At 43.3% G+C, this 26,293-nt stretch overlaps 1 protein-coding gene across 1 annotated transcript in view; it reads right to left on the bottom strand.

Moving 5' to 3' along the window:
- Nucleotides 1–10,909, bottom strand: part of LOC116949738 (uncharacterized) — a 34,789-nt gene extending 23,880 nt beyond the window's left edge. The window contains exon 1 of the mRNA XM_032967369.2: nt 10,292–10,909. The gene's annotated coding sequence lies outside the window, so the exon portion shown is untranslated. The remainder of the gene's footprint in view (nt 1–10,291) is intronic.
- Between the last annotated feature and the right edge of the window lie 15,384 nt (nt 10,910–26,293).

Genomic DNA, 26,293 nt, shown 5'->3' with positions numbered 1-26,293 from the left:
TGTAGTGGTACGTGGTGTGTGTGTGTAGTGGTACGTGGTGTGTGTGTGTGTTTAGTGGTACGTGGTGCGTGTGTGTAGTGGTACATGGTGTGTGTGTAGTGGTACGTGGTGTGTGTTTAGTGGTACGTGGTGTGTGTGTTTAGTGGTACGTGGTGTGTGTGTGTAGTGGTACGTGGTGTGTGTAGTGGTACGTGGTGCGTGTGTGTAGTGGTACATGGTGTGTGTGTGTGTGTAGGTACACGGTGTGTGTGTAGGTACACGGTATGTGTGTGTGTAGGTACACGGTGTGTGTGTGTGTAGGTACACGGTATGTGTGTGTGTAGGTACACGGTGTGTGTGTAGGTACACGGTGTGTGTGTAGGTACACGGTGTGTGTGTGTGTAGTGGTACACGGTGTGTGTGTGTAGGTACACGGTGTGTGTGTGTAGGTACACGGTATGTGTGTGTGTAGGTACACGGTGTGTGTGTGTAGGTACACGGTATGTGTGTGTGTAGGTACACGGTATGTGTGTGTGTAGGTACACGGTGTGTGTGTGTGTAGGTACACGGTGTGTGTGTAGGTACACGGTGTGTGTAGGTACACGGTGTGTGTGTGTAGGTACACGGTGTGTGTGTGTGTAGGTACACGGTGTGTGTGTGTAGGTACACGGTGTGTGTGTGTAGCTACACGGTGTGTGTGTAGGTACACGGTGTGTGTGTGTAGGTACACGGTGTGTGTGTGTGTAGGTACACGGTGTGTGTGTGTGTGTAGGTACACGGTGTGTGTGTGTAGGTACACGGTGTGTGTGTGTGTAGGTACACGGTGTGTGTATGTAGGTACACGGTGTGTATATGTGTGTGTAGGTACACGGTGTGTGTGTGTGTGTAGGTACTCGGTGTGTGTGTGTGTGTAGGTACACGGTGTGTGTGTGTAGGTACACGGTGTGTGTGTGTAGGTACACGATGTGTGTGTAGGTACACGGTGTGTGTGTGGCTACACGGTGTGTGTGTGTAGGTACACGGTGTGTGTGTGTAGGTACAAGGTGTGTGTGTGTAGGTACACGGTGTGTGTGTGTAGTGGTACACGGTATGTGTGTGTAGGTACACGGTGTGTGTGTGTGTAGTGGTACACGGTGTGTGTAGGTACACGGTGTGTGTGTGTGTAGGTACACGGTGTGTGTGTGTAGGTACACGGTGTGTGTGTGTAGGTACACGGTGTGTGTGTAGGTACACGGTGTGTGTGTGTAGGTACACGGTGTGTGTGTAGTGGTACACGGTGTGTGTGTGTAGGTACACGGTGTGTGTGTGTAGGTACACGGTGTGTGTGTGTGTAGGTACACGGTGTGTGTGTGTGTAGGTACACGGTGTGTGTGTGTAGGTACACGGTGTGTGTGTGTAGGTACACGGTGTGTGTGTGTAGGTACACGGTGTGTGTGTGTAGTGGTACACGGTGTGTGTGTGTAGGTACACGGTGTGTGTGTAGGTACACGGTGTGTGTGTAGGTACACGGTGTGTGTGTGTGTAGGTACACGGTGTGTGTGTGTAGTGGTACACGGGGTGTGTGTGTAGGTACACGGCGTGTGTGTGTAGGTACACGGTGTGTATGTGTAGTGGTACACGGGGTGTGTGTGTAGGTACACGGTGTGTGTGTGTGTGTAGGTACACGGTGTGTGTGTGTGTAGGTACACGGTATGTGTGTGTGTAGGTACATGGTGTGTGTGTAGGTACACGGTGTGTGTGTGTAGGTACACGGTGTGTGTGTGTGTGTAGTGGTACACGGTGTGTGTGTGTAGGTACACGGTGTGTGTGTGTGTAGGTACACGGTATGTGTGTGTGTAGGTACACGGTGTGTGTGTGTAGGTACACGGTATGTGTGTGTGTAGGTACACGGTATGTGTGTGTGTAGGTACACGGTATGTGTGTGTGTAGGTACACGGTGTGTGTGTGTGTAGGTACACGGTGTGTGTGTGTGTGTAGGTACACGGTGTGTGTAGGTACACGGTGTGTGTGTGTGTAGGTACACGGTGTGTGTGTGTGTGTAGGTACACGGTGTGTGTGTGTAGCTACACGGTGTGTGTGTAGGTACACGGTGTGTGTGTGTAGGTACACGGTGTGTGTGTGTGTAGGTACACGGTGTGTGTGTGTGTGTAGGTACACGGTGTGTGTGTGTAGGTACACGGTGTGTGTGTGTGTAGGTACACGGTGTGTGTGTGTAGGTACACGGTGTGTATATGTGTGTGTAGGTACACGGTGTGTGTGTGTGTGTAGGTACTCGGTGTGTGTGTGTGTGTGTAGGTACACGGTGTGTGTGTGTAGGTACACGGTGTGTGTGTGTGTAGGTACACGATGTGTGTGTAGGTACACGGTGTGTGTGTGGCTACACGGTGTGTGTGTGTAGGTACACGGTGTGTGTAGGTACAAGGTGTGTGTGTGTGTAGGTACACGGTGTGTGTGTGTAGTGGTACACGGTATGTGTGTGTAGGTACACGGTGTGTGTGTGTAGTGGTACACGGTATGTGTGTGTAGGTACACGGTGTGTGTGTGTAGTGGTACACGGTGTGTGTAGGTACACGGTGTGTGTGTGTGTAGGTACACGGTGTGTGTGTGTAGGTACACGGTGTGTGTGTGTAGGTACACGGTGTGTGTGTAGGTACACGGTGTGTGTGTAGGTACACGGTGTGTGTGTAGTGGTACACGGGATGTGTGTGTAGGTACACGGTGTGTGTGTGTGTAGGTACACGGTGTGTGTGTGTGTAGGTACACGGTGTGTGTGTGTGTAGGTACACGGTGTGTGTGTGTGTAGGTACACGGTGTGTGTGTAGGTACACGGTGTGTGTGTGTAGGTACACGGTGTGTGTGTGTAGGTACACGGTGTGTGTGTGTAGGTACACGGTGTGTGTGTGTAGGTACACGGTGTGTGTGTGTAGGTACACGGTGTGTGTGTGTAGTGGTACACGGTGTGTGTGTGTAGGTACACGGTGTGTGTGTAGGTACACGGTGTGTGTGTAGGTACACGGTGTGTGTGTAGGTACACGGTGTGTGTGTGTGTAGGTACACGGTGTGTGTGTGTAGTGGTACACGGGGTGTGTGTGTAGGTACACGGGGTGTGTGTGTAGGTACACGGCGTGTGTGTGTAGTGGTACACGGGGTGTGTGTGTAGGTACACGGTGTGTGTGTGTGTGTAGGTACACGGTGTGTGTGTGTGTAGGTACACGGTGTGTGTGTGTGTAGGTACACGGTGTGTGTAGGTACACGGTGTGTGTGTGTGTAGGTACACGGTGTGTGTGTGTAGGTACACGGTGTGTGTGTGTAGCTACACGGTGTGTGTGTAGGTACACGGTGTGTGTGTGTAGGTACACGGTGTGTGTGTGTGTAGGTACACGGTGTGTGTGTGTGTAGGTACACGGTGTGTGTGTGTAGGTACACGGTGTGTGTGTGTAGGTACACGGTGTGAGAGTCAAAAACAACCCCCCCCTGTACCTCCTCGACTGTGCCGGATGGTAATGCTGCCGTGGTTGTGAGCCATGACCTGGGGGAGGGCCAATTCCAATTGGTTGTTCCCCTGAAGGCACTCAAAGCCACCACAGCTGCAAACGGGGGCTCTGTACGGGTGCTAGGGGCTGGTGACCCCTCCACCTTAAATTCAATTACTATTAAACCACGAATTACAAGCACTCCACCCACTCCACAACTAACCCATTGGCCACTGGTCATGGGGTAGTTGTGGAGAGGTTTCCATGCCTGGGCAGTGTGCTTATGACCAGCTTCGGTTTGACAGCAGAGGTCTCACTCCGAATCAATTGAGTGGCATATTTTCATCGGCTGCGTAACGCTGTGTGGAAGCTCCCTTGTATGTCGCTCCACACGAAGCTTTGGGTCTTTTCAGCCATTATCATGCCTTCCCTTTTCTTTGCTGGCGAAACGTGAACCCCCCGGATGGAACATCTTCACCGGTTAGAAACATACTGGCTAGGCTGCCTCAGATCCATCCTGGGTTTAACCAGGATGGATTGTGTAAGGAGCTCACAAATCCTTGAAAGATATGTACAATGTCCCATTGGTGAGCTCCTCTGTCAGGCAAGGCTTCCCAGCCACTGCATGCCCAAACGTTTTTGTTAGGCCAGATAGAGAGGGCTAAACAGACGCAGCATAACCTGGAGAAGAGATGGAGTGCAGGATGATGTGGAGCTGAGTGGACTTGCCGATGACTGGTACCAGCGGTGTTAAGAGCGGCCTCTGTGGAGGAGGCTCGTGAAGGTCGCTACTGGACAGTTGGAGGCAGTCGCCTTCCAAAAATTGCAGAGGCCAGAGGAGCGACGCTCACAACAACGAGTGGAGGGCCGGGCGGCTAAAACACAGAAAGTTGGTACAGTAGGGGGCACAGGTGGTGCATCTGCCAGTAATCTCTGTCAGTCAACCCATGGCACCTGAGTCTTTCCCGTAACCTGCCAACAAGCCTTAGACACTTCATGTAGCCTATAAAGTGCACATGGAGCTGAGTGGACTTGCAGATCACTGGTACCAGCGGTGTCACTTAGTGGAAAATGGCGGTTGTTGTGTGCATAGGTACATTGTATGTGTATGGTACTTGGAATGTGTAGATACATGGTGTGTGTGTGTGTAAATACATGGTGTGTGTCTTTGTACATAGTGTATGAGAAGTCACCTGGTGTGGATGTATATCGTGTGTGGAGACACTATATATACACTTTACATTAAACACTTCACATTAAACCGACCATAATTGCTGTTTTGAGAAAATGCACGTGACAATATTAATTACTGGCCATGGCGACTATTGGATATCAAGATATCACCTGCTGATGAGTCTGCCCTACTTATAATGGTATAATTGTTGTGCGTGCTATGAATAATCAACATAGCCTGGTCCTACATAACCACAGCACACCATGAACCGTCACATACAGACCATGTACCACCACACACCATTTACCATCACACACCCACACCATTTACCATCACACAAACACCATGTACCATCACACACACACACCATGTACCATCACACACACACCATGTACCATCACACATCATGTACCACCACACACAAACACCATGTACCAACACACACAAACACCATGTACCATCACACACACACCATTTACCATCACACACACGCCATGTACCATCACACACACACACAATGTACCATCACACACACCATGTACCATCACACACACACCATCTACCATCACACACACACCATGTACCATCACACACACACCATGTACCATCACACACACCATGTACCATCACACACACCATGTACTATCACACACACATCATGTACCATCACACACACACCATGTACAATCACACACACACCATGTACCATTACACACCCCATGTAACATCACACACACCATGTACCATCACACACACCATGTACCATCACACACACCATGTAACATCACACACACCATGTACCATCACACACACACCATGTAACATCACACACCATGTACCATCACACACACCATGTACTATCACACACACCATGTACTATCACACACACATCATGTACCATCACACACACACCATGTACCATCACACACACACCATGTACCATCACACACACCATGTAACATCACACACACCATGTACCATCACACACACACCATGTACCATCACATACACCATGTACCATCACACACACCATGTACCATCACACACACACCATGTACCATCACACACACACCATGTAACATCACACACCATGCACCATCACACACACCATGTAACATCACACACACACCATGTAACATCACACACACCATGTAACATCACACACATCATGTACCATCACACACACACCATGTAACATCACACACCATGCACCATGTACCATCACACACCATGTAACATCACACACACACCATGTACCATCACACACACACCATGTACCATCACACACACGCCATGCACCATCACACACACACCATGTACCATCACACACATCATGTACCATCACACACACACCATGTACCATCACACACACCATGTAACATCACACACAAACATCATGCACCATCACACACACCATGTACCATCACACACACACCATGTACCATCACACACACACCATGTACCATCACACACACACCATGTACCATCACACACACACCATGTACCATCACACAAACAACATGTACCATCACACAAACATCATGTACCATCACACACACATCATGTGCCATCACACACCATGCACCATCACACACACAACATGTACCATCACACACCATGTAACATCACACACACCATGTAACATCACACACCATGCACCATGTACCATCACACACCATGTACCATCACACAAACACCATGTACCATCACACACATCATGTACCATCACACACACCATGTACCATCACACACACCATGTAACATCACACAAACATCATGTACCATCACATACACCATGTACCATCACACACACCATGTACCATCACACAAACATCATGTACCATCACACACACCATGTACCATCACACACACCATGTACCATCACACAACATCATGTACCATCACACACACCATGTACCATCACACACACACACACCATGTACCATCATACACACACCATGTACCATCACACACACACCATGTACCAACACACACAAACACCATGTACCATCACACACACACCATGTACCATCACACACCATGTAACATCACACACACCATGTACCATCACACACACACCATGTACCATCACATACACCATGTACCATCACACACACCATGTACCATCACACACACACCATGTACCATCACACACCATGTAACATCACACACCATGCACCATCACACACACACACCATGTAACATCACACACACACCATGTACCATCATACACACACCATGTACCATCACACACACATCATGTACCATCACACACACACCATGTAACATCACACACACACCATGTACCATCACACACCATGTAACATCACACACCATGCACCATCACACACACACCATGTAACATCACACACACACCATGTACCATCATACACACACCATGTACCATCACACACACACCATGTACCATCACACACACACCATGTACCATCACACACACACCATGTACCATCACACAAACAACATGTACCATCACACAAACATCATGTACCATCACACACACATCATGTGCCATCACACACCATGCACCATCACACACACAACATGTACCATCACACACCATGTAACATCACACACACCATGTACCATCACACACACACCATGTAACATCACACACCATGCACCATGTACCATCACACACCATGTACCATCACACAAACACCATGTACCATCACACACATCATGTACCATCACACACACCATGTACCATCACACACACCATGTAACATCACACAAACATCATGTACCATCACATACACCATGTACCATCACACACACCATGTACCATCACACAAACATCAGGTACCATCACACACACCATGCACCATCACACACACCATGTACCATCACACAACATCATGTACCATCACACACACCATGTACCATCACACACACACCATGTACCATCATACACACACCATGTACCATCACACACACACCATGTACCAACACACACACACCATGTAACATCACACACACACCATGTACCATCACACACACCATGTAACATCACACACCATGCACCATCACACACACACCATGTAACATCACACACACACCATGTACCATCATACACACACCATGTACCATCACACACACATCATGTACCATCACACACACACCATGTAACATCACACACACACCATGCACCATCACACAAACACCATGTACCATCACACACACACCATGTACCATCACACACACCATGTAACATCACACACACACACCATGTACCATCACACACACAATGTAACATCACACACACACCATGTACCATCACACATCATGTACCATCACACACACACCATGTACCATCACACACACCATGTAACATCACACACACACATCATGTAACATCACACACACACACCATGTACCATCACACACACACCATGTACCATCACACACCATGTAACATCACACACATCATGTACCATCACACACACACCATGTACCATCACACACACCATGTAACATCACACACACACCATGTACCATCACACAAACAACATGTACCATCACACACAACATGTACCATCACACACATCATGTACCATCACACACACCATGTAACATCACACACACACCATGTACCATCACACACACACACCATGTACCATCACACACACACACACCATGTACCATCACACACACACCATGTACCATCACACACACACACACCATGTAACATCACACACACCATGCACCATCACACACACACCATGCACCATCACACACACACCATGTACCATCACACACACACCATGTACCATCACACACAAACACCATGTACCATCATACACATACACCATGTAACATCACACACACACACCATGTACCATCACACACACACACACCATGTACCATCACACACACCATGTACCATAACACACACACCATGTACCATCACACACACACACCATGTAACATCAATGTAAGCTCAATCTTACACTGTATAAGGATCGGGTTGTCCTTTTAAATCCCAGTTCTAGTGAAGAGGCCAGTCTCAATCATTCATTCATTCACTCCCTCAATCACACATTCACTATCCTCATTCAATCACGAACGCATTCACTCCCTCAAATTACTCATCACTCCCTCATTCGTTATATTAGTCAATAATCCACTCACTAATTCACTCCCCTTATTCTTGACATCATTCATTCACTACCTCATTCTAGAAATAACTCATTCACTCCCTCATGCGTTTCCTTCATTCGCTCACTCATTCACTCACTCCCTTATTCCCTAAATCGCTCATTACTACTCCCTCAATCACACAATAAATCCCTCCCTCATTCTCAATCACTCACACCACCTTTCATTCAATCATTCACTCAATCACTCACTCATTCCCTCAATCACTCATTCCCTCAATCACTCACACACCACCTCTCCCTCATGCCTTCATTCACACTCATTCACTAACTCATTCACTCACTCATTCCCTCAATCACTCACTCATTCACTCAATCACTCACTCATTAATTCACTCACTCATTCACTCACTCATTCACTCCCTCATTCACTCACTCATTCCCTCAATCGCTCACTCAATCACTCACTCATTCATTCACTCAATCACTCACTCATTCACTCAATCACTCACTCACTCATTCACTCACACATTCACTCCCTCATTCACTCACACACCACCTCTCACTCATCCCCTCATTCACTCCCTCATTCACTCCCTCATTCACTCACACACCACCTCTCACTCATTCCCTCATTCACTCCCTCATTCACTCACACACCACCTCTCACTCATTCCCTCACTCACCCACTCATTCACTCACACACCACCTCTCACTCATTCCCTCACTCATTCACACACACACCACCTCTCACTCCCTCACTCACTCACACACCACCTCTCACTCATTCCCTCACTCATTCACACACACCACCTCTCACTCATTCCCTCACTCACCCACTCATTCACTCACTCATTCACTCACACACCACCTCTCACTCATTCACTTCCTCATTCACTCCCTCATTCACTCACACACCACCTCTCACTCACCCACTCATTCACTCACACACCACCTCTCACTCATTCCCTCACTCACCCACTCACTCATTCACTCACACACCACCTCTCACTCATTCCCTCACTCACCCACTCATTCACTCACTCATTCACTCACACACCACCTCTCACTCATTCCCTCACTCATTCACACACACACCACCTCTCACTCCCTCACTCACTCACACACCACCTCTCACTCACCCACTCATTCACTCACACACCACCTCTCACTCATTCCCTCACTCACCCACTCATCCACTCATTCACTCACTCACTCACACACCACGTCTCACTCACTCCCTCATTCACTCACTCACCACCTCTCACTCATTCACTCACTCACTCATTCCCTCACTCACCCACTCACTCACCACCTCTCACTCATTCCCTCACTCACCCACTCACTCACCACCTCTCACTCATTCCCTCACTCACTCATTCCCTCACTCACTCACTCATTCCCTCACCCACTCACTCACTCACCACCTCTCACTCATTCCCTCACTCACTCATTCCCTCACTCACCCACTCACTCACTCACCACCTCTCACTCATTCCCTCACTCACCCACTCACTCACTCACCACCTCTCACTCATTCCCTCACTCACCCAGGGCTCGGCAGTCACGGGAGTCGTCGTCGTCGTCTTCGCTCCTGCTGCGTTGTCCACCGAGCGCCGGGGCTGGAACCGGGAAGACAAAGACGGTGGCGCTGCCTCGCAGTGTGTGGGTGGTGAGTGCTGGGTGAGGAGGAGGAGGAGGAGTCGTGGCTGCTGCTGCTGCTACAGGAAGAAGGCTCAGCCACCACCACCACAACCACCACCACACCGCGGCGAGGCGCCCGGAAGCGCGGGACGAGCCGGGCGCGACTGCAGCGAAGACCCGGAGCGGAGTGACTCCACTCCAACACTATCACTACTATTACTATACTATTACTACTATTACTATACTACTATCACTACTACTATGCTACTATCACTACTACCACTCCACTCCAACACTACACCAACACTATCACTACTATTACTATACTATTACTATACTATTACTACTACTATCACTACTATTACTATACTACTATCACTACTACTATACTACTATCACTACTACCACTCCACTCCAACACTATCACTACTATTACTATACTATTACTATACTATTACTACTACTATCACTACTATTACTATACTACTATCACTACTACCACTCCACTCCAACACTATCACTACTATTACTATACTATTACTACTATACTACTATCACTACTACTATACTACTATCACTACTACCACTCCACTCCAACACTATCACTACTATTACTATACTATTACTATACTATTACTACTATTACTATACTACTATCACTACTACTATGCTACTATCACTACTACCACTCCACTCCAACACTACACCAACACTATCACTACTATTACTATACTATTACTATACTATTACTACTACTATCACTACTATTACTATACTACTATCACTACTACTATACTACTATCACTACTACCACACCACTCCAACACTATCACTACTATTACTATACTATTACTATACTATTACTACTATTACTATACTACTATCACTACTACTATGCTACTATCACTACTACCACTCCACTCCAACACTACACCAACACTATCACTACTATTACTATACTATTACTATACTATTACTACTACTATCACTACTATTACTATACTACTATCACTACTACTATACTACTATCACTACTACCACTCCACTCCAACACTATCACTACTATTACTATACTATTACTATACTATTACTACTACTATCACTACTATTACTATACTACTATCACTACTACCACTCCACTCCAACACTAACACTACTATTACTATACTATTACTATTCTATTACTACTATTACTATACTACTATCACTATACTACTATACTACTATCACTACTACCACTCCACTCCAACACTATCACTACTATTACTATACTATTACTACTACTATCACTACTATTACTATACTATTACTACTACTACTATTACTATACTATTACTATACTATTACTATACTACTATCACTACTACCACTCCACTCCAACACTATCACTCCAACACTACACCAACACTATCACTATACTAACACTACTATTACTACTATTACTATACTAACACTACTATTACTATACTACTATCACTACTACCACTCCACTCCAACACTATCACTCCAACACTACACCAACATTATCACTATACTAACACTACTATTACTACTATACTATTACTATACTATTACTATACTAACATTACTATACTACTATCACTACTACCACTCCACTCCAACACTATCACTCCAACACTACACCAACACTATCACTACTATTACTATACTACTATCACTACTACCACTCCACTCCAACACTATCACTACTATTACTATACTATTACTATACTAACACTACTATTACTATACTACTATCACTACTAGTATACTACTATCACTACTACCACTCCACTCCAACACTATCACTACTCTTACTACTATTACTATACTATTACTATACTAACACTACTATTACTATACTACTATCACTACTACCATACTACTATCACTACTACCACTCCACTCCAACACTATCACTACTATTACTATACTATTACTATACTACTGTCACTACTACTAGACTACTATCACTACTATACTACTACCACTACACTACTACCACTCCACTCCAACACTATCACTACTATTACTATACTATTACTATACTAACACTACTATTACTATACTACTATCACTACTACTATACTACTATCACTACTACCACTCCACTCCAACACTACACCAACACTATCACTACTATTACTATACTACTATCACTACTATTACTATACCACTATCACTACTAACACTACTATCACTACTATTATACTACTATCACTACTACTATCACTACTATACTACTACCACTACACTACTACCACTGCACTCCAACACTATCACTACTATTAATACTATTGCTATACTATTACTATACTAACACTACTATTACTATACTACTATCACTACTACTATCACTACTACCACTCCACACCAACACTATCACTACTATTACTATACTACTTTTACTACACTAACACTACTATTACTACTACTATACTACTATCACTACTATTACTACTATTACTACCAATCCAACACTACACCAACACTATCACTACTATTACTATACTACTATTACTACACTAACACTACTATTACTACTACTATACTACTATCACTACTATTACTACTACTACTACCACTCCAACACTACACCAACACTATCACTACTATTACTATACTAACACTACTATACTACTATTACTACTATACTACTACTACCACTCCACTCCAACACTACACCAACACTAACACTACTAAACTACTATTACTATACTACTATCACTACTATTACTACTACTATACTACTACCACTACACTACTACTACCACTCCAACACGACACCAACACTATCACTACTATTACTATACTAACACTACTATTACTATACTACTACTACCACTCCAACACTACACCAACACTGTCACTACTAACACTATACTAACACTACTATTATACTACTATCACTACTACTACTACTATACTATCACTACTATACTACTACCACTACTACTATACTACTACCACTACACTACTACTACCACTCCAACACTACACCAACACTATCACTACTAACACTACTATCACTATACTATTATACTACTACCACTACTACTACCACTCCACTCCAACACTACACCAACACTATCACTACTTACACTACACTAACACTACTATTACTATACTACTATTACTATACTATCACTACCATTATACTACTATCACTATACTACTACCACTACTACTACTACCACTCCACTCCAACACTACACCAACACTATCACTACTAACACTACACTAACACTACTATTACTACTATTATACTACTATCACTACTATACTACCACTCCACTCCAACACTATCACTACTAACACTACACTAACACTACTATTACTATACTACTATCACTACTATTATACTACTATCACTACTATACTACTACTACCACTACTACTACCACTCCACTCCAACACTACACCAACACTATCAATTCTAACACTACACTATCACTACACTAACACTACTATTACTACTACTATCACTACTATAATACTATTATACTACTATCACTACAATACTACTAACACTACTACTACTACCACTCCACTCCAACACTACACCAACACTATCACTACTAACACTACACTAACATGAGGCCATTCACATATACAAGCACAGAGACAATTTCAACCGAGAAGATGGATTCTGGCTTAGTAACCATTGGAAATATGTTTTAAACCATTTCTGTTCTTAATTAATTGTATTTTACGATGACCTTCAGACCGCAGCTCTTTCACCAGCATTGACTCTTAATACCTCTCACACCACGGTTAATGGTATGGTTTACAACATGGAGTATAACAGCGCCTCGCAGCTGTCTCTCTCCCCCTCCTCTGTTCTGACCATGGATGAACTCGTCCGTCTGAACGGGGGCCCGTAGCTATCCGTGTTGCTAAAGTTGAGGGTAAGAATCCACCCATTTTTTCGCCATATAGCATTGTGATATATAACGACTTATTGTTGGTAGCTTAGCTGATTGGAGAATATAGAGTTTATTGATAAAATTAAGGTAATTTATATTTTAGTTTTTTATTGGTTCACTATATAGTACTGTGAATAGCTCAGATGTGTAGGCCTTGACTTCAACATAGTCATTTCTGTGACCAGTCACTAGCTAATCACTCAGTTATTTCAATGCTAAATTCGCCTAGTTATTTCAGTGCTAAATTCTCCTGTTTGATTTGTACTAAGTGCCTCGGTGAATGTGTATGCTCTGACTTTAACGTAGCTATTTCTGTGACCAGTTACAAGCTAATCACTCAGCTATTTCAATGCTAAATTCTATGATAATTCCTTTGTCAAGGGGTGCCTCTGCGGATGTGTATGCTTTAACTTAGCTATTTCAATGCTAAATTCTATGCTAATTCCTTTGTCAAGGGGTGCCTCTGCGGATGTGTATGCTTTAACTTAGCTATTTCAATGCTAAATTCTATGCTAATTCCTTTATCAAGGGGTGCCTCTGCGGATGTGTATGCTTTAACTTTTAACATAGCTATTTCTGTGACTAGTCACAAGCTAATCACTCAGCCATTTCAATGCTAAATTATATGCTAATTCCTTTGTCAAGGCGCTTTGTTTCCTCTCACACAGCTTAAAGGTCGTGATCTGAACGTGGCTCTTTCACTCCAGCGCTGTCCTACCAGACAGTCTCGTCCCTTCACCTGATGAAGGCCGCTTGTGTTGTGGCCGAAACGTCGTGAGAATATTATTGTGTTATTTTATTTTATCAATTTATTATTTTATTCTCATTCTACGTGACTTTACCGAAAGAACCAAAGAAGACTAACACTACTATTACTATACTACCATCACTACTATACTACTATTATACTACTATCACTACTATACTACTACCACTACTACTACTACCACTCCACTCCAACACTACACCAACACTATCACTACTAACACTACACTATCACTACACTAACACTACTATTACTACTACTATCACTACTACCACTACTACTAACACTCCACTCCAACACTACACCAACACTATCACTACTAACACTACACTATCACTACACTAACACTACTATTACTACTACTCTAACTACTACCACTACTACTAACACTCCACTCCAACACTACACCAACACTATCACTACTAACACTACACTAACACTACTATTACTATACTAACACTACTATTACCACTACCACCACTCCACTCCAACACGACACCAACACTATTACTACGAACACTACACTAACACTACTATTACTATACTACTATCACTACTAACACTCCACTCCAACACGACACCAACACTATCACTACTATACTAACACTACTATTACTACTACTATACTACTAACACTACTATTACTATACTACTACCACTCCAACACTACACCAACACTATCACTACTATTACTATACTAACACTACTATTACTATACTACTATTACTACTATACTACTACTACCACTCCACTCCAACACTACACCAACACTAACACTACTAATACTACTAAACTACTATTACTATACTACTATCACTACTATTACTAAAACTATACTACTACCACTACACTACTACTACCACTACAACACTACACCAACACTATCACTACTATTACTATACTAACACTACTATTACTACTACTATACTATTAACACTACTATTACTATACTACTACCACTCCAACACTACACCAACACTATCACTACTATTACTATACTAACACTACTATTACTATACTACTATCACTACTATTACTATACTACTATCACTACTATACTACTACCACTCCACTCCAACACTACACCAACACTATCACTACTAACACTACACTAACACTACTATTACTACTACTATACTACTAACACTACTATTACTATACTACTACCACTCCACTCCAACACTACACCAACACTATCACTACTATTACTATACTAACACTACTATTACTATACTACTATCACTACTATTACTATACTACTATCACTACTATACTACTACCACTACACTACCACTCCACTCCAACACTACACCAACACTATCACTACTAACACTACACTAACACTACTATTACTACTACTATACTACTAACACTACTATTACTATACTACTACCACTCCACTCCAACACTACACCAACACTATCACTACTATTACTATACTAACACTACTATTACTATACTACTATCACTACTATTACTATACTACTATCACTACTATACTACTACCACTACACTACCACTCCACTCCAACACTACACCAACACTATCACTACTAACACTACACTAACACTACTATTACTATACTACTATCACTACTAACACTACTATTACTATACTACTACCACTCCACTCCAACACTACACCAACACTATCACTACTAACACTACACTAACACAATTTTACTATACTACTATCACTACTAACACTACACTAGCACTCCTATTACTACTACTATACTACTATCACTACTATTACTACTACCACTCCACTCCAACACTACACCAACACTATCACTACTATTACTATACTACTATCACTACTATACTACTACCACTACTACTACCACTCCACTCCAACACTACACCAACACTATCACTACTATACTACTATCACTACTATACTACTACCACTACTATTATACTACCACTCCAACACTATCACTACTATACTACTATCACTACTATACTACTACCACTACTATTATACTACCACTCCACTCCAACACTACACCAACACTATCACTACTATCACTATACTACTATCACTACTAACACTACTACTATACTACTATCACTACTACAATACTACTATCACTACTACTACCACTCCACTCCAACACGACACCAACACTATCACTACTAACACTATACTAACACTACTAACACTATACTACTATCACTATACTACTTTCACTACTACTATATTACTACCATTACTACTACTACCAATCCACTCCAACACTACACCAACACTATCACTACTAACACTACACTATCACTACTCTTACTATACTACTATCACTACTAGTATACTACTATCACTACTATACTACTACCACTACTACCACTCCACTCCAACACTACACCAACACTATCACTACTATTACTATACTAACACTACTATTACTATACTACTATCACTACTAACATTACTACTATTACTACTACTATCACTACTATACTACTACCACTACTACTATACTACTACCACTACTACTATACTACTACTATCACTACTATACTACTACTACCACTCCACTCCAACACTACACCAACACTATCACTACTAACACTACACTAACACTACTATTACTATACTACTATCACTACTATACTACTACCACTCCACTCCAACGCTACACCAACACTATCACTACTATTATTATACTAACACTACTATTACTATACTACTATCACTACTAACACTACTACTATTACTACTATACTACTATCACTACTACTATACTACTACTATCACTACTATACTACCACTCCACTCCAACACTACACCACACTATCACTACTAACACTACTACTATACTACTACTATCACAACTATTCTACTGTCACTACTATACTACTATCACTACTACTATACTACTACCACTACTACCACTCCACTCCAACACTACACCAACACTACCACTACTAACACTACACTAACACTACTATTACTATACTACTATACTACTAGTACTACTATACTACTATTACTACTACTATCACTACTATACTACTATCACTACTATACTACTACTATACTACTACCACTCCACTCCAACACTACACCAACACTATCACTACTAAGACTACACTATCACTACTATTACTACTACTATCACTACTAACACTGCTATGACTACTATACTACTACTATACTGCTATCACTACTACTATTACTACTACTATACTACTACTATACTACTACTACCACTCCACTCCAACACTACACCAACACTATCACTACTAACACTACACTAACACTACTATTGCTATACTACTATCATTACTATCACTTCTACTATACTACTATCACTACTATACTACTACCACTCAACTCCAACACTACACCAACCCTATCACTACTAATACTACACTAACACTATTATTACTATACTACTATCACTACTAACACTACAAACACTACTACTATTACTACTATACTACTACCACTACTTCTACTACCACTCCACTCCAACACTACACCAACACTATCACTACTAACACTACACTATCACTACTATTACTATACTACTATCACTACTACTATACTATTACTATACTACTATTACTACTACTATCACTACTATACTATCACTACTATACTACTACCACTCCACTCCAACACTACACCAACACTATAACTACTAACACTACACTAACACTATTATTACTATACTACTATCACTACTAACACTACTACTACTACTATACTACTATCACTACTATACTACTACCACTCCACTCCAACACTAGACCAACACTATCACTACTAATACTACACTAACACTACTATTACTATACTACTATCACTACTAACACTACACTAACACTACTATTACTATACTACTATACTACTAACACTACTATACTACTACTATCACTACTATACTACTATCACTACTATACTACTACTACCACTCCACTCCAACACTACACCAACACTATCACTACTAACACTACACTAACACTACTATTACTACTACTATACTATCACTATACTACTATCACTACTACTATACTACTATCACTACTATACTACTATCACTACTACTATACTACTATTACTACTATACTACTACTACCACTCCAAGACTACACCAACACTATCACTACTAACACTACACTAACACTACTATTACTATACTACTAACACTACAATAACACTACTATTACTATACTACTATACTACTATCACTACTATACTACTATCACTACTATACTACTACCACTCCACTCCAACACTACACCAACACTATCACTACTACACTACTATTACTACTACTATACTACTATCACTACTAACACTACTACTATACTACTACTATACTACTATCACTACTACTATACTACTATTACTACTATCACTACTATACTACTATCACTACTATACTACTATCACTACTACTATACTACTATTACTACTATGCTACTACTACCACTCCACTCCAACACCACCAACACTATCACTACTAACACTACACTAACACTACTACTATACTACTATCACTACTACTATACTACTACTATCACTACTTTACTACTACCATACTACTATCACTACTATACTACTACCACTACTACTACCACTCCACTCCAACACTACACCAACACTATCACTACTAACACTACACTAACACTACTATTACTATACTACTATCACTACTACTATACTACTATTACTACTATACTACTACCACTACCACTACTACCACTCCAACACTACACCAACACTATCACTACTAACACTACTATTACTATACTACTATCACTACTACTATACTATTACTATCACTACTTTACTACTACTATACTCCTATCACTACTATACTACTACCACTACTACTACCACTCCACTCCAACACTACAGTAACACTATCACTACTAACGCTACACTAACACTACTATTACTAATACTATGCTACTATTACTACTATACTACCACGACTACTACCACTCCACTCCAACACTACACCAACACTATCACTACTAACACTACACTAACACTACTATTACTACTACTATACTACTATCACTACTAACACTACTACTATACTACTACTATCACTACTATACTACTACTATACTACTATCACTACTATATACTACTATTACTACTATTATACTACTATCACTACTAACACTACTATACTACTACTATCACTACTATACTACTACTATACTACTATCACTACTACTTTACTACTTTTACTACTACTATCACTACTATACTACTATCACTGCTATACTACTATCACTACTACTATACTACTATTACTACTATGCTACTACTACCACTCCACTCCAACACCACCAACACTATCACTACTAACACTACACTAACACTACTACTATACTACTATCACTACTACTATACTACTATCACTACTTTACTACTACCATACTACTATCACTACTATACTACTACCACTACTATACTACTACCACTACTACTACCACTCCACTCCAACACTACACCAACACTATCACTACTAACACTACTATTACTATACTACTATCACTACTACTATCCTATCACTACTTTACTACTACTATACTACTATCACTACTATACTACTACCACTACTACTACCAATCCACTCCAACACTACACTAACACTACTATTACTACTACTATGCTACTATTACTACTATACTACTACTACTACCACTCCACTCCAACACTACACCAACACTATCACTACTAACACTACACTAACACTACTATTACTACTACTATACTACTATTACTACTACTATCACTGCTATACTGCTACTATCACTACTACTACTATCACTACTACCACTATTACTACTACCACTCCACTCCAACACTACACTACATCAACGCTATCACTACTAACACTACACTAACACTACTATTACTACTACTATGCTACTATCACTACTATTACTACTATCACTACTATTACTACTACTATCACTACACTATACTACTACTATACTACTATCACTACTACCACTACTACTACTACCACTCCACTCCAACACTACACTAACACTATTACTACTACACTAACACTACTATTAAGACTACACTACTATCACTACTATTACTACTATCACTACTACATTACTACTATACTACTACCACTACACTACTACTACCACTCCAAAACGACACTAACACTATCACTACTACTATCACTAACACTACTGCTATCACTGACACTATACTACTACCACTACACTACTACTATACTACTACCACCAACACTACACTAACACTACTATCACTACACTACCACTACTAACACTACACTACTACTATCACTACTACTACCACTACACAATAACAGTCCACTCTAACACAACTAGTACTATTACTACTACACTACCACTACTACCACTACACTACTACTACTCCACCACTACACTAACACTACTAACACTACTACTACCACCACTACACTACCACTATACTACCACTACTACACTCCTACTACCACCACCACCACTGCTGCTATACTCACAGTGCTGTTGACATCAACACCACCATCAACACCACCACTACTACACTCACAGTGCTGCTGACATCAACACCATCATCAACACCAACACCACCACTGTGACACTCACAGTGCTGCTGACATCATCACCACCATCAACACCAACACCACCACTGTTACACTCACACTGCTGCTGACATCAACACCACCATCAACAACAACACCACCACTGCTGCTATACTCACAGTGCTGCTGACATCAACACCACCATCAACACCAACACCACCACTGTGATACTCACAGTGCTGCTGACATCAACACCACCATCAACACCAACACCACCACTACTACACTCACAGTGCTGCTGACATCAACACCACCATCAACACCAACACCACCACTGTGATACTCACAGTGCTGCTGACATCAACACCACCATCAACACCAACACCACCACTGCTACACTCAGTGTTGCTGACATCAACACCACCATCAACACCAACACCACCACTGTTACACTCACAGTGCTGCTGACATCAACACCACCATCAACACCAACACCACCACTACTACACTCACAGTGCTGCTGACATCAACACCACCATCAACACCAACACCACCACTGTGATACTCACAGTGCTGCTGACATCAACACCACCATCAACACCAACACCACCACTGTGACACTCACAGTGCTGCTGACATCATCACCACCATCAACACCAACACCACCACTGTGACACTCACAGTGCTGCTGACATCATCACCACCATCAACATCAACACCACCACTGTTACACTCACAGTGCTGCTGACATCAACACCACCATCAACACCAACACCACCACTGTGACACTCACAGTGCTGCTGACATTAACACCACTATCAACACCAACACCACCACTGTGACACTCACAGTGCTGACATCAACACCACCATCAACACCAACATCAACACCACCACTGTGACACTCACAGTGCTGCTGACATCATCACCACCATCAACACCAACACCACCACTGTGACACTCACAGTGCTGCTGACATCAACACCACCATCAACACCAACACCACCACTGTGACACTCACAGTGCTGCTGACATCATCACCACCATCAACACCAACACCACCACTGTGACACTCACAGTGCTGCTGACATCATCACCACCATCAACACCAACACCACCACTGTTACACTCACAGTGCTGCTGACATCAACACCACCATCAACACCACCACTGTGACACTCACAGTGCTGCTGACATCATCACCACCATCAACACCAACACCACCACTGTGACACTCACAGTGCTGCTGACATCAACACCACCATCAACACCAACACCACCACTGTTACACTCACAGTGCTGCTGACATCAACACCACCATCAACACCAACACCACCACTGCTACACTCAGTGCTGCTGACATCAACACCACCATCAACACCAACACCACCACTGTGACACTCACAGTGCTGCTGACATCATCACCACCATCAACACCAACACCACCACTGCTACACTCGCACTGCTGCTGACATCAACACCACCATCAACACCAACACCACCACTCTGACACTCACTGTGCTGCTGACATCAACACCACCATCAACACCAACACCACCACTCTGACACTCACAGTGCTGCTGACATCAACACCACCATCAACATCAACACCACCACTGCTACACTCACAGTGCTGCTGACATCAACACCACCATCAACACCAACACCACCACTGTGACACTCACAGTGCTGCTGACATCATCACCACCATCAACACCAACACCACTGTGACACTCACAGTGCTGCCATTAACACCACCATCAACACCAACACCACCACTGTGACACTCACAGTGCTGACATCAACACCACCATCAACACCACCATCAACACCACCACTGTTACACTCACAGTGCTGCTGACATCATCACCACCATCAACACCAACACCACCACTGTGACACTCACAGTGGTGGTGACATCAACACCACCATCAACACCACCACTGTGACACTCACAGTGCTGCTGACATCATCACCACCATCAACACCAACACCACCACTGTGACACTCACAGTGCTGCTGACATCAACACCACCATCAACACCACCACCACTGTGACACTCACAGTGCTGCTGACATCAACACCACCATCAACACCAACACCACCACTGTGACACTCACAGTGCTGCTGACATCAACACCACCATCAACATCAACACCACCACTGTGACACTCACAGTGGTGGTGACATCAACACCACCATCAACACCAACACCACCACTGTGACACTCACAGTGCTGCTGACATCAACACCACCATCAACACCAACACCACCACTGTGACACTCACAGTGCTGCTGACATCAACACCACCATCAACATCAACACCACCACTGTGACACTCACAGTGGTGGTGACATCAACACCACCATCAACACCAACACCACCACTGTGACACAGTGCTGCTGACATCAACACCACCATCAACACCAACACCACTGCTGCTACACTCACAGCGCTGTTGACATCAACACCACCATCAACACCAACACCACCACTGTGACACTCACAGTGCTGCTGACATCAACACCACCATCAACACCAACACCACCACTGTGACACTCACAGTGCTGCTGACATCAACACCACCATCAACACCAACACCACCACTGTGACACTCACAGTGCTGCTGACATCAACACCACCATCAACACCAACACCACCACTGCTACACTCAGTGTTGCTGACATCAACACCACCATCAACACCAACACCACCACTGTTACACTCACAGTGCTGCTGACATCAACACCACCATCAACATCAACACCACCACTACTACACTCACAGTGCTGCTGACATCAACACCACCATCAACACCAACACCACCACTGTGATACTCACAGTGCTGCTGACATCAACACCACCATCAACACCAACACCACCACTGTGACACTCACAGTGCTGCTGACATCATCACCACCATCAACACCAACACCACCACTGTGACACTCACAGTGCTGCTGACATCATCACCACCATCAACATCAACACCACCACTGTTACACTCACAGTGCTGCTGACATCAACACCACCATCAACACCAACACCACCACTGTGACACTCACAGTGCTGCTGACATTAACACCACTATCAACACCAACACCACCACTGTGACACTCACAGTGCTGACATCAACACCACCATCAACACCAACATCAACACCACCACTGTGACACTCACAGTGCTGCTGACATCATCACCACCATCAACACCAACACCACCACTGTGACACTCACAGTGCTGCTGACATCAACACCACCATCAACACCAACACCACCACTGTGACACTCACAGTGCTGCTGACATCATCACCACCATCAACACCAACACCACCACTGTGACACTCACAGTGCTGCTGACATCATCACCACCATCAACACCAACACCACCACTGTTACACTCACAGTGCTGCTGACATCAACACCACCATCAACACCACCACTGTGACACTCACAGTGCTGCTGACATCATCACCACCATCAACACCAACACCACCACTGTGACACTCACAGTGCTGCTGACATCAACACCACCATCAACACCAACACCACCACTGTTACACTCACAGTGCTGCTGACATCAACACCACCATCAACACCAACACCACCACTGCTACACTCAGTGCTGCTGACATCAACACCACCATCAACACCAACACCACCACTGTGACACTCACAGTGCTGCTGACATCATCACCACCATCAACACCAACACCACCACTGCTACACTCGCACTGCTGCTGACATCAACACCACCATCAACACCAACACCACCACTCTGACACTCACAGTGCTGCTGACATCAACACCACCATCAACACCAACACCACCACTCTGACACTCACAGTGCTGCTGACATCAACACCACCATCAACATCAACACCACCACTGCTACACTCACAGTGCTGCTGACATCAACACCACCATCAACACCAACACCACCACTGTGACACTCACAGTGCTGCTGACATCATCACCACCATCAACACCAACACCACTGTGACACTCACAGTGCTGCCATTAACACCACCATCAACACCAACACCACCACTGTGACACTCACAGTGCTGACATCAACACCACCATCAACACCACCATCAACACCACCACTTTTACACTCACAGTGCTGCTGACATCATCACCACCATCAACACCAACACCACCACTGTGACACTCACAGTGGTGGTGACATCAACACCACCATCAACACCACCACTGTGACACTCACAGTGCTGCTGACATCATCACCACCATCAACACCAACACCACCACTGTGACACTCACAGTGCTGCTGACATCAACACCACCATCAACACCACCACCACTGTGACACTCACAGTGCTGCTGACATCAACACCACCATCAACACCAACACCACCACTGTGACACTCACAGTGCTGCTGACATCAACACCACCATCAACATCAACACCACCACTGTGACACTCACAGTGGTGGTGACATCAACACCACCATCAACACCAACACCACCACTGTGACACTCACAGTGCTGCTGACATCAACACCACCATCAACACCAACACCACCACTGTGACACTCACAGTGCTGCTGACATCAACACCACCATCAACATCAACACCACCACTGTGACACTCACAGTGGTGGTGACATCAACACCACCATCAACACCAACACCACCACTGTGACACTCACAGTGCTGC

The sequence above is a fragment of the Petromyzon marinus genome, chromosome 37 (assembly GCF_048934315.1).
Source record: "Petromyzon marinus isolate PM22_M1 ecotype Great Lakes invasive population chromosome 37, UKy_Petmar_22M1.pri1.0, whole genome shotgun sequence".
Classification (NCBI taxonomy): domain Eukaryota; kingdom Metazoa; phylum Chordata; class Hyperoartia; order Petromyzontiformes; family Petromyzontidae; genus Petromyzon; species Petromyzon marinus.
The sequence above is the reverse complement of the archived record's forward strand: the minus strand, read 5'-3'. Positions and strand labels throughout refer to the sequence as shown.